The sequence below is a fragment of the Branchiostoma lanceolatum genome, chromosome 5 (genome assembly GCF_035083965.1).
Source record: "Branchiostoma lanceolatum isolate klBraLanc5 chromosome 5, klBraLanc5.hap2, whole genome shotgun sequence".
NCBI classification, from domain to species: Eukaryota; Metazoa; Chordata; class Leptocardii; order Amphioxiformes; family Branchiostomatidae; genus Branchiostoma; species Branchiostoma lanceolatum.
In genome coordinates this window covers 24,698,208-24,716,439 of record NC_089726.1, presented here as the reverse complement: position 1 = coordinate 24,716,439, position 18,232 = coordinate 24,698,208, and the positions used below count along the sequence as shown (strand labels likewise).

General features: G+C 43.1%; 1 protein-coding gene across 1 annotated transcript in view; it reads right to left on the bottom strand.

Annotated features, from left to right (window-relative positions):
- Positions 1 to 5,949, bottom strand: part of LOC136435817 (uncharacterized) — a 65,009-nt gene extending 59,060 nt beyond the window's left edge. The window contains exon 1 of the transcript XR_010755943.1: positions 5,271 to 5,949. The gene's annotated coding sequence lies outside the window, so the exon portion shown is untranslated. The remainder of the gene's footprint in view (positions 1 to 5,270) is intronic.
- Between the last annotated feature and the right edge of the window lie 12,283 nt (positions 5,950 to 18,232).

The window sequence follows — 18,232 nt, the reverse complement described above, 5'->3', positions numbered from 1 at the left end:
TCAAAGAACAATAGAATCGGATCAGAGCAGACTACAGGAAATCATTTGCATATTAACCAACGTTTCAAGGTTTGAAAAATCCTGTATTTCTCTCACTAGTTTTGGAAGAAAACATTGTCAGACAAACTAAATAACCCAGATACATGTAGGTGTAACAAAGCTACGTAATCAATACAATACGTAACTTTGATAGGCAACTTTCCGAAAATCATAACGCTGTGTTTTCAACTGTCAAAGCAACCCCTTCAAAGTTCGAATTGTATCTATAGTTTCCTCAGAGCTGAATTACCTTTGATAGCTGTGTGTCTAGAAGTATGACTTATACAATTGTGGTGACTTCTTGGTAGTCTAAGAAATCAGTATAGACTGGGGCTCTGTAGAAATGTATTTTGTATACTGACAGCCAATGTCTGAGACATTCTACCAGTGAGCATGGCAGGCCAGTGTTGAAATTGCTTCATATTCTTGGTTAGGTACTACAAAGCTGACTTGTTTATGTGCAACTATACTTTGATTCCTTTTATGATTTCAAACATGTGCTGAACAGCAGCTGAAGTAACTTCAATACTTGGTAAATTGTCTTAGCCAGCGAGCCCCTTCACTGATGTGAACACCACGGCATTCAGAGGCAGACTGAGGTCTGGGAGTTTACGTTAGCTGAATTTATTGAGTGGTTTTATAGTCCAGCCTTCCTCTTTAAGGACCCTCGCAGGAAAATCAACACCACCTACTGCTTCTGTGAAAGCCATGGACGGAACCATCCCCGACACACCAGAACAACAGCTGGCGCGGTGGAGGGAGCACTTTCAGAGCCTGCTCAACCGCCTCTCCTCAGTTGGAAGCACTGGCTGCAATGGCCACGGAGGACGACTCTGTCACCACCGGCCCCCCTACCCTGGAGGAAGTGGTCAAGGCTATAGGGAAGCTTAAACCTGGCCGGGCCGCTGGGGCTGATGGCATCACCCCAGAGCTGCTCCTACATGGTGATCCAACAGTCGCAGGCCAACTGAAACAGCTGTTTACTGTCAACGAGGTTATCCCAGAAGATTGGCTGCTTGGAGTCATCCTCCCATTCTGGAAGAAGGGCCCTAAAGATGTGTGCAGCAACTCCAGAGGGATCACCCTGCTGAGTGTTCCAGGGAAGGTGTTTGCCAATGTCATCCTTGCAAGACTGCGTCCACTTCTCATCCGCAAGCAGAGAAAGGAGCAGAGCGGCTTTACACCAGGCCGCTCCACAGTGGATAGAATCCTGACCCTTCGTCTACTTGCTGAGAAAAGACGGGAGTTCAGGAAACCATTTTACGCTGCCTACGTGGACCTGAAACAGGCATTCGACTCCGTGGACAGACCAGCCCTCTGGAAGATACTCAAGATCCTGGGTGTGACGGCCAAGCTGCTTAACTTTCTCACACTACTCTATTCCAACACTTCCTCCTGTGTCAAAGTAAACGGGCTGCTGTCTGACAGTTTCAACATCAACAGCGGTGTCCGCCAGGGCTGTGTACTGGCGCCCACCGTGTTCAACAAAGCGATTGACCACGTCATGGGGAAGACAGTGCACCAGAGTGATTGCGGCGCCAGTTTTGGTGACGTTACCATCACAGACCTGGACTACGCGGATGATGTTGCAATCCTGGCCGAAGTCATGGAAGTTCTCCAACTTGCCCTGCAGGCCATGGACACGGAAACTCAACCGCTCAGCCTGATGGTCAGTTGGGAGAAGACGAAGGTACAGTCCCTCTGAGACTATGAGACCCCCCAAACAGGACCTGTGATCAACACCAACCAGGTTGAAGTTGTAGACAGGTTCTGTTACCTTGGTGGCATAATCACATCTGACTGCAGGAGTGATTCTGACACGCATCTCAGAATCGGTCGTGCCGCGGCCGCGATGGCTAGCTTGGACAACACATGGATTAATAGGAAGATCTCCCTTCAAACCAAACTCAGGCTCTATGACAGTCTCGTACTTTCCATTCTCATGTATGGTTCTAAGTCCTGGACTCTAACAGCCACCCAGGAACTCAGACTACATGCCTTCGATACTAGGTGCCAACGTAGACTGCTAGGGATTAGGTGGTATGACTTGGTCTCTAACACCACCCTACGTGACATCACCAAGCAGCCGCCCCTGACGAGCATGATACGGTCAGCCCGGCTCCGCCTCTTTGGCCACATTGCACGGGCGGACCCTACCCTGGAGCCAGCCGCCCTGCTGAGAGAGCCGACCCCCAACACATGGACCCGTCCCAGAGGGCGACCACGGCGAACCTGGGGTGACCGGCCTCACCCTGGACACCGCTTGGGAGGTCGCCAGAGACAGATCAACCTGGAGGACCATATGCAGGGGCGATATGCTCCCCTCGGGAGCTCGCGGTCTTGAGTGAGTGAGTGAGTCACCCGAGAGCTGAAATTATTGTTCTTCTGGATTTGAATGCCCATCGTGTAGACTGGTTAGGCAGTAATAAGACCGATGTGCATGGAGAATGTGCATATGAATTTGCAATCCTGAACAAGTTCCACCAACTTGTTGATGAGCCGACAAGGCTTGGCAAGGACGGGAACTGCTCCAAACTGGACCTCTTTCTCACCACTTCTCCAGACAACCATGTCATGACTGTTAGTGCACCGCTTGAATTCTCCGACCACTGTGTTGTGACTTCTGTAGCGAACAACAAACTTCCAACACAGAGTAAACCTGGCCAACGTAAGACTTGGTACTATGACAAAGCCGATTGGGATAAAATGCGCTCATACCTGGCTGATGTTAGCTGGTCCACTTTCTTAAAGGGCCAACGTGCTGATGCAGCATGGTCTTGTGTGAGAGACAAGATCAAGGATGCAATGGATATGCTCATACCTTCCAAGTCAACCAAACACCGATATTCTGATAAACCCTGGTTCAATGAAGATTGTACATCCGCAGTACAAAGAAAGCAAAATGCTTTCAAAAGGTGGCAGAACGACCGAATAAAATAACTCATGAGTTTTGTATACCAAATCTAAGGCAGAATGTCAACGTGTTTTACGTTTTGCTCGGATCCAGTTTGCACAGAATTTAGAGCAGGATCTCAACCGGGCAGACAATAAGCAGTGATGGAAGCTTGTCAGAACAGTAAATGATAGCAGCAAAACGTCCTCTATACCTCCATTAGGCAGCGAAGGTCAAACTTTCAGTAAACCGAGAGATAAGGCTGAGATACTAAATAAGAGTTTTGCTGCGCTCATCTTATTGACAATGGCAAGACTACCACAAACTTGTTACCCAAAACTAGCAACATACTTTCCTCTTTGAAGTTCTGGCCCAAAATTTGGATACATCCAAGGCGAATGGTCCACATGGTATATTGGCAATAGTAAATGAAATGCGGTCCTGAACCTGCCCCAGCACTAGCCAAGATTTTCCAGATCCCTCTTGACTTTCAAACAGTTCCCTCTGACTGGAAAGCTGCCCATGTGATAGCTGTACCTAAAAAGGGAAAGGAGAAAGATCCCTCCAACTATAGACCCATATCATTACTGCCAATAATATCTAAAGTCATGGAGAGTATCACCAGTGACCATATACGGAAACATCTTGACACCCTCCGTCTTCTCTGTGACAGCCAGTATGGCTTCCGAGGGAACAGGTCCACAATCGACATGCTTTCGTACATTACCCAGTGGTGGAGCAATGCTCTTGACTCTCAGCGAGAAATCGGAGTTATTGCCTTGGACATCAGAAAGCCTTTGATCGAGTGTGGCACCCGGTCTCCTGTCCGAGTTGATCTCCCTTGGTATCCAAGGTGACTTGTACGGCTGGATTCCTTCGTTCCTTGCTGACAGGTGCCAGTCTGTTGTACTGGACGGATTTACTTCCTCAACTGTGCCCATAACTGCTAGAGTTCCCCAAGGCAGTGTCCTGGGGCCTTTACTTTTTCTGATGTTTATTGATGACCTTGCATCACATCTAGAGAATGACCTTCACCTATTTGCGGATGATTTGACTCTTCACGTCATTGTAAAAAATCATGGCCTGAAGAACACCTGTGCTGTGAGCCTTCAACGCGACCTGGACATCATAGACAAGTGGGCCTCTGACTGGTGCATAATATTTAATGCAGGTAAAACTGAGGAGATGATTTTAAGCAGGAAACGCGAACAGACCCACCCTCCTCTTTATTTCATGAATGAAGAGTTGAAGCCTACACAGAGCATTACCCTTCTTGGTGTAACCATTACCAATACCTTAACTTGGACTCCATTCATCAAAAACCTTGCCAAGAAGACGGCTAAGAGGTTAAACATCCTGGGGCGTACTAGGGACCTTCTTCCTATTCAAGCTCCGATCACAGTGTACAAGGCATATATCAGTCCCCTCATGGAATACGCTTCCCCAATATGGAGCGGACTTGGCACAACAGCTCTCAACCTACTAGACAGACTCCAGAGGAAAGCTGCGCGACAACTCCAAATATGGGACCCACAAAGAGTAGGAATATTCCCCTTGGACAATGGGAGGAAAGTGGCCAGCCTTAGTACCTTCTACCGGAACTTCTTCCTGCAACCCTCCGAGGAACTCACAGGAACCAGGCCGACACTAGCAACTGGTCTGCGAGTGACCCGATCGACCACAAGTAGCCACCCATACCTTGTCAACATCCCTAGATCTAAGACTCAGCTCTATTTGACTCCAGTAGACTATGGAACGCACTGCCAGCCTCGGTTTTCCCTTTATTCCAAATGTGAACACTTTCAAGACTGCAGTAAACAGAGTTCTCTTAATTCCTTATAGCTTATCCTATAAAAATAGTACATGTACTTATTGTTGTATACTGTAACATAGTGGTATTGTGATGATGATGATAATGATAATATTCAATCTGAGGTAATGTTTAAGCGGATGACAAAATATAAATTCGAGGCAAGATCGGATGTGACTCTCTTTTGTACATTATGCTTATGATGTACGAGCCGCCTATCTTCGTGGAATCGATGACAACATCAGGCTGACGAACTGATTAATAAAAATGAACGAAGCGGTACCGTTATGGATTGTTAAAACGAAACTCACCATCTAAAAAACAACAAAGCAGAGTACAAGTGTCCCCAGATTTAACTCGTCATTGTAAATCCAAACAATCAGAACACTGAGAAAATCTAGGTACATTTAGCGCGTGCCTTAATACTCTCACATTATTCGAAACTTTAAAGATACCTACGTATCTCGGTACAGACTATATTTGTGACTTTGCGTTTTACTCTAATCAAATTGTAGGATAACAACTCACCTCGGAAAAAGGTATTCCAAACTGTGAAACAAGCGCAACAGTTTGTTACGTGACGATGTGCAGAAAGACTACTGTATAGTGACAGTTGGTGACCTTTAGCGTTTATGCAACCGACCGTCCTAAAAGTAAGCCACGTTATTCAAGCATTGAGAATACCTAAGTTATCTGCTCACAAAAAGGCTGATATAGTCACATTGCTTTATGTTTAAAACCTAGTCAAGAAATGGAAATAAAACGTATTCTTCCATAAGATGACATCAGTAGGTTTCAAACAGGAAAGACAAAGTGTCCAAAGTTTTAAAATGAGGTCACACCAACTGTCTGAATAATAATGTGATTATGATTATTTATCCTTGAGGAAATGTGTGTGCATTGACGTTTCGCGATAGCACCGATCACCTACAGAGCGCGTGTGGCATGACCTGTAAACTACAGAAAGAGATAAGCAGAATACTATTCGTAAGTTCCTATGTTTTGCTAAATACAAACGCGCAACATGTTATCGAGGGCACATCTACCAATCAGTTCTCCGTGGCACAAAAGAACGTCCATCATCTGACAAGATCTCTTTAATCACGCCGACAAATCAGCACAGGTGGCTGTTTCTCACGGCAGAAGAGGCCGTCCTTTGTCTGAAAAGATCTCTTTAATTACACACCTGGCGCCATGACGCCGACGAAGGATATATGGCTTTTGTTCTTGCCAGAAAAGAGAGAGTTCCGCCTAAGGCGAGGTCGCTTTAATCACACGCTTGGAGCCAGACGCTAATAAATCATCCCAGGTGGCAGTTTCAAATGACACAAAAGAGCTGTCCCTGTCCATGAGTGAAGGCCAGCTCGGATAAACAACGTTTCTTCACATCTATTGAATACGTTAAGCAGGTAATTATTGACAAACTCTTTGCTGTGACAGAAGTTTAGGCAATTATTGCACAGAATCCCAACTATACAACTTAGATATCTTTAGTTGTAAGTACCAGTTTGTCTTTACCTTAGGTGGACACAAGAACACTTGACTATATAATTAAGTTCGCAAACAAGCTGACGACCCATGCCACAAAATTGACCTACATTTGGGTCTCCATCATGACATATATTGAAATTAACCTTTGTCATCTCGAGCATTACCGACAGAGATGACAATGATTAGCCAGAAAACCTGAACATATGCCTTTCAGAAACTCATTGCCATGGCAACACGAAAAAATCATGAACTACCTAAGTTTTATGACATTGTTGCCAAGAAGATTTAGCAGAAGCCATTAAGTTAGGCAGCTCTAGCACAGGCGGTTCAGGAGTTATACGACACGAAAGTTAGTGCGGGCCTCAAAGGCCCCCTCCCGTTTGAATGGGGTTAAGTCAACATACAAAAGGAGAAATGAAGAGAAGAGGAAATTTACTAAATTGAAGTCGAAATCTTATGGCAGACATCGGTCAAGTTCTTTTTTTTTTTATTGCAACATTTACATACAAGACATGATGACGACAGACTCAAGCTTACAGCTTATTTTCATGTCGTCATCGACAGGATACATTACAGAAGAACAAAACAAATTTTACAAATACTGAAAATTAAAAAACAGGTGCGGACATGCCAAGCATAAGGGCAACAAATTATCTCAAATAAACTACATAACAGAAATCATTAAATGTAAGAAAAATTGAAATCAATAAACAGATAAATATGTGGACAGGTACTACAAGACTGGTAGGATGGTGGTTTACCACTCAAATCTTTTGGATTGTATAATGAAAAGTTGGACATGCTGTAAGAGTTTGACATTGTTTGAATACGAAAGGAAGGGTAAGCCTTTGAGCAATAATTGAATTAGAACATCATCCGAGAGATTATTGAGATTTATGACTGAACCTACCAGATTTTCTAAATTACTGAAGAGTAAGGAACGGTGATGAGTGTAGTTAGGGCAGTACAAGAAGTAATGAGAAATACTTTCACAAGGATGGCCACAGGTACAAGCAGGACTGGTAACTAGGTTGCGAGTGTACAAATTGAAGTTTAAACTGAAAGTACCAAGACGGAAACGAGTGAGAAGAGCGCAGGTGTAACGTGGACCAGTGTTGAAATATGGGACAGATACAGGGCGCACAGATTTGATCATTGTTTTCTTAAAATGAGGAAGACTTAATGATCGATCTGCCAAGGTAAGGTTGTTCCAATGATACGTAGCATAAGGTATGAATGATTTCTTAAAGCGAGTTGTGGTACACTTTAACAACTGAAGGTTATACTTATTGCGAAGGTCGTAGGAAGAGGAATCTGATACTGTGGGTGGTATCAAATCTCTTAAGTATTGTCGAGTTTGTCCATGGATAATTTTATAGAATAGGATAAGGGACTGAACATGGCGGCGGTCAGATAACTTTTCCCATCCCAGTTCGGCGAGTAGTGAAGTATACGAGGACCCCCTAATGGCACCAGCTACGGTTAAAGCACATTCATATTGTATTCGTTCGATGAGTTGAGAGTCTGAAGCAGTGCAACCGTGCCATACTACGCCACCATACTCGAGTAGGGGACGGATAAAAGATTTATATATTGTTTCCAAGACTTCACGGGGGAGCTTGAATTTAAGTTTACTGAAGGTTGAAACCTTTTTAGATGCATTGGCTAACATGTTAGAAATATGTGTATTCCAAGACATAGTAGATGACAGATGAACCCCGATATGTTTGTGACAGTCTACAGAATCGATTTGTTCGTTACCAAGGAAAAGGGGTGGATGTGGAGGAGGTATAGCCTTTGTAGAATAACACGTTTCGATTGTTTTTGACGGATTGAGTTCCATTAGCCACGCTTTTGTCCATGATAATATCTTAGAAAGGTCAGAATTGAGTCTAATGGCTGATACAGTGGGGGATTCTACAACATCGAGCAAGGAGCTATCGTCTGCGAACAGAAAAGGATGAGTTTCGAGCTCCTGTATCATGTCATTAATGTACACGAGAAATAATAGCGGACCAAGCACTGATCCTTGAGGTACACCTGCACTTATCTCGCACCAATCAGAGTTTTGACCTTCGATTACGACACGCTGCTTTCTACCATTGAGGTAACTTTGAAACCAGTTGAGAAAAGGCCCTTCCACCCCGTTTCGTTGAAGCTTGAAGAGTATGCCTTTATGCCAAACCTTATCAAACGCTTTTGAAAAATCAAGATAAACGGCTCTGACTTCGTTGTTCTGGTCAAAGGCTTGAAGAATTTTGTTTGTAATGAAGACAAGCTGATTTACAGTTGAATCTCCCCTAATGAAACCAGATTGATAAGAATATAACAGATTTTGAGACATTAAATGGTTGTATAAATGTTTATAGACAATTTTTTCAAGAATTTTAGATAGGGTAGGCAACAACGAGACGGGACGGTAGTTAGAAACTCTACAAGGATCACCCTTTTCAAAGATGGGTACAACATTTGCTCTCTTCCAGACTTCTGGAAATATTCCATGACAGAGCGAAAGATTAAAAACATAGGCAATTTTATCTGAAATGTAAGGACTAATGATTTTAAGAAAACGGTTGTCAATGTTATCCCACCCGTATGCTTTAGAAGTGTCCAGCTCGGAGATATATAGTTCAACTTCAGGGGCAGTGGTTTCACAATTAAACAAACGTACATTGGTCAGATAGTCAAGATTAGGTAATGTGGAATTAGTATCATCAATTGTCGATTGGAGGGAAAAGTAACTGTTGAATTCTGAAGCCTTTTCGCTTGAGTCACATATATAATGGTCATTGCGCTTAAGTGGAGGAATTGTAGTTGACATTTTGCATCCATAAATGATTTTGACTATATGCCACCATGTTTTACTACCTGTAGTAGAGTTAAGTAGAGAATTTTGTAGGCGAGTATCATAGTTCAATTTGGCTGAAGCTATTTCATTCACAAGTCTGTTCCTTATCTTGCGATAAGAAGCCCAGAGTGAAGGGGTATTAGATAATTTAGCTTTTTTATGTGTTTTGTCACGAATACCCATAAGTCGTCTTATTCTGGATGTCATCCATGGTTTATCACGGGGTCTGATGGTGATATTTCTGTGGGGGACGCATTTTATTTTTGTCTGAGAAATAAGATCAATTAGCATATGCAAGCACCATCAACAGAATTACAATAAAATATATCTAGCCATTGCGGATCAGTCGAGAAGTCTACAAGTGAGGCATAGTCAATTTTTGAAAAGTCCCAGACGGTGCGGACGTATGGTGGAGGGGGTTTGATAACAAAGTCGAAATTGGCAATAATAGGGCAGTGGTGGCAACCAGACAGGGGTGAAAGAACAGACGTGGATTGAACACGACTAGACGCGTCAGTAAATAGAAGATCAATAAGTGAGGGTGAGCGAGATAGATCGCACGTGGGTTCAGTAATCATTTGGGTAAGATTTAACATCTGAGATGACTGGAACAATTTTGAGCCAGCTGAGGAATTTGGATCCAGATGCCACCACGCTCCGTGCTTAGCATCAAAATCACCGGTAATGATAATAGTGTCAACATTTAAAGAAGCAGCTGTGAAGACAGAATTTTGGAAGGAGTCGATAAAACTATCAACGGTTTCTAAGTTTTGTCCAGGTGGCCTGTAATAGGCTGAAAAGAGAACACGGAATGTGCCGGGGAAAAGTTCAAGCCAGATGCACTCATCAGTCAAGGATTCCAGATCACAGCGACGTCTAAAGGCTATATGATCCGATACAAAAATCAAAACACCTCCACCGTGTCTGTTTTTTATCCCGACGAACTGGAGTTTGAAAACCGTCAAGCGAAATAGCTTCAGAATCGACAGTGCTCCCAAGCCACGTTTCCGTGATAGCAATTATGTCAAGCTTAAACTTAACTGCCAAAGAAGACAGTTCATCCATCTTTGAACCGGCAACAATACTGTTTACATTTGCATGAAAAACATCTAAGGATTTGATTGAGTTAACCCTGGCAGGGCCTGGATTAGGATGAATATCCCAAGCTAGTAAAATGGATACAAATACAATAGAGACTAGCACAATTAAGAGGATTATGTCGAAATGTAAGATCACATTACACTTGCGTTGAAGTCTGATGGTAAGATTAGCAGAGAACATACCTATGACTGCCCTATATTGGACTTAATCTATAGACATGTTTCTATGTTCCCCTTCAGCAATTTAGTTTGGAATTTGTATGGTTGACTCGGAGTACCTGTATGTAAACATCGCTTTGCTACTAAGACATTGAAAGAAGTATAAACAACAAATAAGGTGACGAAAGTAAATGCAAACACAGTGTCACCATAATGAAAAAATAACAAGAAATAATTACAAAACATAATGGTACAGAACATATTCCGAATGCGTGGGAGGCACAGAAGGCTCGTCATCTGCACCGCGAGGATAATTAATATAATCAGGCGAGACAGAGCCATTAACAACATTAGGTTTGCCTTTAATCATGTTGAATACAAGGAATAAACACAGCAGGTCAAGGACAAGAAAGGAAATAACTTGTAAGTATACCTGAATAAAAGAAAACGATCGTCTATGGTCCTTTGATATCGATCAGTCATTTGACAAGTCCTCAAACTGGCGAACGTCATCATCCGAGACAAACCGGCGAATCTCAGGGGTGCCGCCATCACGGGTGACCTTGGCGAAGATCTTACCGTCCTTGGTCCACACGTTGCTCACTTGAGGTAGTCTCTTCACACTGTTGAACAGCTCCATATTTCGTTTCGTCAGATTTTCCCGGATGACGAAAGGCTTGTCCATGGCATTCCTCTTCCCCTTGAGCTGCTTCTTCGCCATGTAGACTTGACTGCGTTTGGCACAGTTTGAAAACTTCACAATAATCGGCCGCGCTCCTTCCATTGATCTGCCCATCCGATGAGCAATGTCGATGTCCAAAGGCTTCATGTCGATGTCCAGGTGTTTCTTGCTGAAAGCATTGAAAGTCTCAGCACAGTTCTCTCTGACACCCTCCGCCAAGGGGGGAGGGGGGACCCCAAACGCCAACAGACAGCGCTTTCTGCTGTATTGTTCGTTTCTGTCGGCATGTTCCTTACTTTAGCCAGACGGGCATTCAGGTTGATGATTTCCTTGTCCTTCTCGTCGACGGCGCGCTTCAATTCGGACAGCTCGGTGTTTAGTGATAGTTTGAAACCATCGAGCTCAGCTTTCATCTCAGATGTAATGGCGTCGATATTGTCGCGTTTGACAGCGTCGAGGAATTCCACCTTCATTTTCTCGAAACTTGCTTCTAGTTGGGAGTCCACAAGTTCAGAGATTCGTCTTATCTCACGGGTAGATGTAGTGGTCGACATGACGGAGTTGTAAAAGGCTCAGAGTAAAGAAAGTGTTCAAATTTCCGCGGTGCGATGCGGAGCTCTCAAATCATACGTACACCTCCGGACGCCATCTTGGATAATGATCGGTCAAGTTCGAGTTGAATGATACTGTAAAAACAAAAAAAAGCTACCTGATTCAAATCTGTATTTTGTTTTCCCCTGAATTGAGCTCACTGTAATCAGATTTTAACGTAGCAATTATTATTATTACTATTATTTCTTTATTTCAGGCTCTCACTGGCCCATATGACATAGGGACAAACATGAAAAACAAAGATTATATACAACATTTTGAGACAAACTAACAATATTATGGCTATGTGTAGAGGCGGCTCCATAGGTTGGTGAAAAATGAGTTCTTGTAAAAAGAGTCGGACCTAAGTACGGACTGTATAATGGCATTACTAGAATTGAAAATCCTATGTACAAAGGAGTGGCACTGTTTACGCCATCTGGCGTCGAAGGTATCGGTATGATTGCACACGAACATTTCACTTGCGCTGCAAGATCTTGGGAAACTCATAATTATACGGAAACAATTGTTGTAGGCAATTCGACATTTCGGCAGAACACTCGAGCGAAAAGAATTCCATAACTGCGCCCCAAAGAGTTGGGAGCAGTGAGACGTGAATAGTGTTTTCTTAATAGTAGGTGAACAAAGACAAAATTTTCGAATTATAGTATTTGCTCGACAATACAGGCCCCTTAGTTGGGCAAGGATACAGTCATCATCACTCAGTCTGTCATTAATAGCAATTCCATTAATTGGCAAACTAGCACTCGGGAAGTACATACAGCATGTCTTGTTTACATTGAATAATACATCATTTTCTAAACCAAAGTCCTCACAAGTACTTACAAGTTTTTGCAGAGACTTAAGGCTAGGACATAACAAACACATGTCGTCAGCGTAAAAAAGATGGTTCACAAGACAGCCTCCTATAAAGCAACCTACTTTAGTACAACTGAGTCTCGAGCTTAAATCATCTATATATGCATTGAATAGTAGCGGGGATAGCAGACTCCCTTGCCTTACCCCATTTGATACATAAAAGCAGGGAGACAAAACATTGTTCCATCTAATACACATTGTTTGGTTCTGGTACCAATAAACCAGAAACCTCACCAAATACACCGGGACCTTTCTGTCAAGGAGTTTTTTAAATAGGGTCCAATGGTTTACTCTATCAAAAGCCTTGGAGGCGTCTAAAAAACAAGCAAAAACTGGAGAGCCGAGACCCCGGTAGTACTCAATTGTCTGTTTTAAAGTAAATACACACATGTCAAGACCATGACCACGTTTGAAACCGAACTGATGAGCAGTGGTTTGAAGATATGACTGTAGCCTGTTCAATAAAACAGCCTCCAGAACTTTGGATAGTGCTGATGCAATTGCTATTGGTCTATAGTTATCACTATCAGAAATATTACCAGTTTTGTTTTTAACAACCGGAATGATGGTAGTATCTAACATACTTTTCGGAATGAAGTTATGGACAAGCGCGGCTGAAAACAATAGTGATAAGCATATGCTAAGCTTAGGCCCCGCATATTTAAGGTGTTCATTACTGATTTCGTCAGACCCTACCGCTTTTCCATTGGGTAAGTTTCTAATTATATCATATACTTCCACGGCAGAGATTTGCATCCCCGAATCAAATTCAAAAGGACAACCTGTCGACAAATCAGACATAACAGCAGGTCTATGTACCTCACTATTAACAGAGTTCAGCAGTTTATCAAAATGACTCCTCCACATGTCTGCGATCTGCTCAGCCCCAGAGCAACCATCTATAGTGTTAGGTAATACAGAATGAGAGAATTTAGTACTACGGACCTTTTTCCAGAATTCTCTAGTATGGCCGGCATTGAAACTTTTCGCAGTCGAGTCGGCTCTTGCCCTGTTTTCCTCCTGTTTACACTGTCTTAGGGCGTACTTAAACTTTGCCCTGGCTTTATTCATTAAGGAAACAAGAGCTTTGCAAAAAGCTGGCGTTTCATCTACGTGGAAATTAATCTCCTTGGTTTATGAATTAGGTGACAGGTCGTACATGTCGTAAAGTCGTATTGTGCAATGGAGCGAAATGAATTTTCTTCATTATCTATGTTAATTGGGCCTTAATTTGATGTTCACATTCACTGCATTGGTTTTCATTTCCACATATGCTACTGAACTGCCAAATATTGATAAGATCCGTTTACAGGTTGTCGAGTTATGCGGTACACATAATAACAGAAATGCATAAAAAGCCTGCTATAGCAATATCAACCCTCCTCATTCAGGTGTAGGAACTGAGAGGGTCATCATACTCGAATAAGTGTATTTGTATCTGTACAGTATATGTATGTGAATAGGAATAAATATCACAAGTGATTGTGACACACTATTAGTCAGAAAGTACAAATGCAGTCTGCTCAGTGGCAGGATAGTCTGCTAGCATGCTAATGAGTACAAGTGCACAGTGTGCTCAGTGGCAGAAGTTAGTACAAATGCACAATCTGCTCGGTGGCAGAGGATTGTCTCGTAATGAGTTCAAGTTCACAGTCTGTTTAGTGGCAGAATAGTCTTGTAATGAGTACAGGTGTGTACAGAAGTAAAAGCAGTAATAGAAGATTGAGTAACATTTTTATTAGTGCGAATGGTTGTTCTAATTGACCGTAAAGTTTGATTTAGTAGGCTTTGGTCCAATTCTGTGGCAGCCGGGGACTGCAGCAGTCACAACTGAAAGAAAAAGCAAAAAAAGGGTTAGACATCTGATGCCAACTGAACATATCTAATATTTCAAAATTGGCTTGAATTGATTGGAGCAAGGAGGTTGAAAATATAGAAGGGGAAGCTACTTGATTGGAGGTGCAAATTGTCACTGTGACAATGATACGATATCGTGCTGATTACTGTGTGTTCCTAACTTCCAAAGAGTCTAATCTGGTGAAACGGAGTCAAACTTGCATCAAAAATCCTGATCCCAACTGTAACACAAATGTTTTGCAATCTGTCTCAAAGTATACCTGATCCTGGCAGTACCATTTTTAAAATAAAACGTATATTCTGATGAATATAATTTCTAATAAGTAATACTAGCTACGTCCAACGCTCATATTCTTGATCTACAGCCCTATGGTTGAAAAGCAAAAAAATGAGAATCTAAGTTTACATACAGTATGTCAACACAAGTTGTAAAATTACAATATTTACATACACCTATATCACCCAGCATAGTAGTATCACATACAATTCCTTAAATATAAAAAAAAAATCTTTCAGCAGTTCAGTAGTGGTTTGACGAAGTACTGCAACATGATTACTAAAAGAACAGATCTTCCTACCTGTTTGAATGGATCTACTATAGTCTACTAAACTAAAGGAGGAAAGAAATGATTCACAAAGCATTTGGGAAAACGTGAGTGCATGAAGAAACAACAATATGCCCCCTCCCCCAGCCACTAATTTGTTTACAAAAACACAGACACGAGGCTATCGTTTTGTGCAGAATACAGAGTAAAATAAGCCCCCGAATTATGTTGCAACAACACCAGAGGTCTTTCCCCTGGTCAGCGAGAGACCGTGTAAACAGCAGGCTAAATTATTTGACGACGCAAGTTTACTCCGTTTCGCTAATTATATGCACTGACTATAATTTGTACGGTAACTCGAACGAGTTTTTTTTGTAATACCAGGGGCGTCCTGGGTACATAATTCTCGATCTACATTTACCTGAATACACATACAGATGGACTAATGTTACCTATACGCAACTATAAGGCATATAAGATGAGATATCTATGTCCTACCTTAGCGTTTGTTCCAAAATGGTGGACCAAACTGTTCGAGAGTGAATGGCGACATGGTGTTCTATCGCCCTCTGGAGTGGTCACCAAACGCGAAGAACCAATTCAAATAACGCCAAATGAAATAAATAAGTTTAAAATCCCTTAATATCGTTGAATAGAAATAATAGTTAGGGATTTAATTACATTATAAAACATATTATAAATCTATCTATAAAAGTTTAATATGTAGATTCAATTAATGTACTCAGCTTTTTCCATTGATCAGTTGCAGCGTTTGCGTGCGGTTACCTGTGTGACGTGCAATTCTAGACTGTCTGATTTTCTTGCGCCTTTGCCATATAAGGCAGAGACTGAACAACAAATTTAGACGGTCTTGCCATATAGGGTCTTATTGTGTGCGACACAGTGTTGAACCAAACAGCATGCTAGCAAGGTAGCAGAACGACTGCAAGGTAAAACTCATCTTATTGCGTTTCATCGCGAAGAAACGCAAAAATCGGACCTGATCGAGGGCGGCCACTTTCCCTCCAAAGAATGTAGGCCTCACGTGCAGCCGTATGCAAATCCTTAACAACCTCATTCCATCCGGGGTACAGGTGTAAAGGAATTGCAACCCGTTCTTTGAGTTATAGTGGAATTTGCAGAATCTTTTAGAGTGGCAATTAATTGGCAGGTAAACAGGTTGAGGGCATTAGTGTGCGCTTGATCCTGACAATTCGGATCCTTACAAATCATTGCGTCCAGTGGAATTTCCACGTTTGACAGAAAACTGTCCATAGATAAACGACACATGTCTATTTGGCCTGGCATCGCCTTGGCCCAGTCAGTGATTTTGCGAGGAATCTCGGAGTGTGCAGCCTTAGCTATGGCTGGGAAATTTGCATCTAAAGAGATACAGAGTGGAAAGTGATCAGAGGAGATATAATCATGCAACACCTGAATATTGTTGATGTTTTGGTGAGCCGTGTCACTTGCCAGACAGTGATCGATCCATGATGTGGAAGCATGGACATCACTGAGGTAAGTGTAAGAATCGGCCGGAAGAAGTTCCCTGTCTGAGCAGTGTAATCCAGTTTCCTCGCAAAACGTCTGTAACAATACACCAAATCTACTTGTAGGAGAGGCATTAAAATCGCTCAAGATTACCGTAGCATACGAATTATAATCCTCCAAGAGTGCCTCAAGTTTACCCAGCTTCTCAAGAAATGAGTCAGTATTTGCTTGCATATCACAAGGCATATATACACATACACAAAGTAATTGACATCCATTCAGATCTATTCTAACAGCAATGAGACTATCATCATCAATGTCAACAGGAGATATGACAGATGATAGGGTCTTTCTCCACATGATCCCCACTCCCCCATACGGGCGTCCTTGTAGCACCCCTGCTTCAAGATTTACTGGAGATTTCCCGGAGGCCATAAACTTAGGACTAATGCTGCTTAAAAAAGGAATGTCATCAGGCAGAAGCCAGTGTTCTTGCAACATAATAATGTCATTTGATTCACATAGACTTTTGATTGTTCCAACTGAGTTCTTGGCAGAACGGCATTTATACGATGCAATCCGCAGTTTCTGTTTCAAGTCCATGGTTAAGAAGTGGAAGAGCGTCGCCTACTGTGAAAGCGGCGCACTAGGATCCCACATGGCCAGAAAGATGGGGACAGGACTTCTGACACAGCATTGTAGTCAACAGAGACACGGAACGAAGAATACCCATCGTATTTTGTGGCTAGTTTCGAACAGTTAACTGCGCATTTCTGCGACAAGTTATCAGTCAAGTACCTTTCAACATCCTGAGTCAGTGTGTCCGGTTCAAGGCGTGTCACAAAGATCTCCGCTGGTCTTGACTTAACCGCAGACAGACTGGACGACACCGCCGTACCCACCACTGCCCTAGACCTCTGCTTCTTTCTCTGCACCAGGCGGAAGCCCTCAGAGTCAAGGTCACTGTGGCCACCAGCTGAGGTGGACTGCGGTCGGGCTACAGCCCTAGAGCCACTCGAGTAGCCCCGACGTCGGGATGCCTGCGATGACTTTGTGGCAGGCGCCCTCTCCACCTGCCGACCAGAGTCGCCCGCGTGCAGGTACTTAGGGATAGTCTCCGACGGGCAGGTGTCAGTTACGGCATTGGCGTAGGATTCCTTCGGCCTGGTGAGAGTCGACGCTGCCGGCGGAGCAGAACTCAACGTTGCCGGCGGAGCAGAACACGTCGCTGCCGGCGGAGCAGAACACGACGCTGCCGGCGGAGTAGAGCTCAGCCTGTTTTTCAATTCCCAGAGCTCTTTCCTGAGTGCCACAAGCTCAGTCTGGACTCTAACCGAATCTATGGAGCAATCCCTAATCAGTTTCATCTCCTGCCTCACGATCTGAAGCTCTTGCATATGCGCATGCAAACTGAGATGTCTACATGTTCCAGATTCACAGCGGGGAGGTGGAGAGTTGCTGACACGAAAGTAGGTAACGACGGAGGAGCAGTAGAATGCAAAACTCGCTGAATATCCTCCATATTGGCGGTAGACTTATCTGCTCCCTTTCGCTTTATGTAGCGATCGTCCGGCTTACATGTATCAAATACAAGTCTCTTAGCCGTCTCTATTTCCTCTTCCATGTACGTCTCGGTACACAACTTCGTAATGATGTCGAGCGGAAGAGTGTCCATCTTGTTAACAGTAAAACATAACAGATCGTTGATGATAACATCTTTACATACCGCTTCGGATCCAGACCCACTAGGGGGGAAACGCTTGTCTGAACAGCGCTGGCAAAGATCCCCCTGACAGGGCTGGGCTCCTGTCTCACGGCAGTCTTCACATCTAGGCACGATGGGAGTG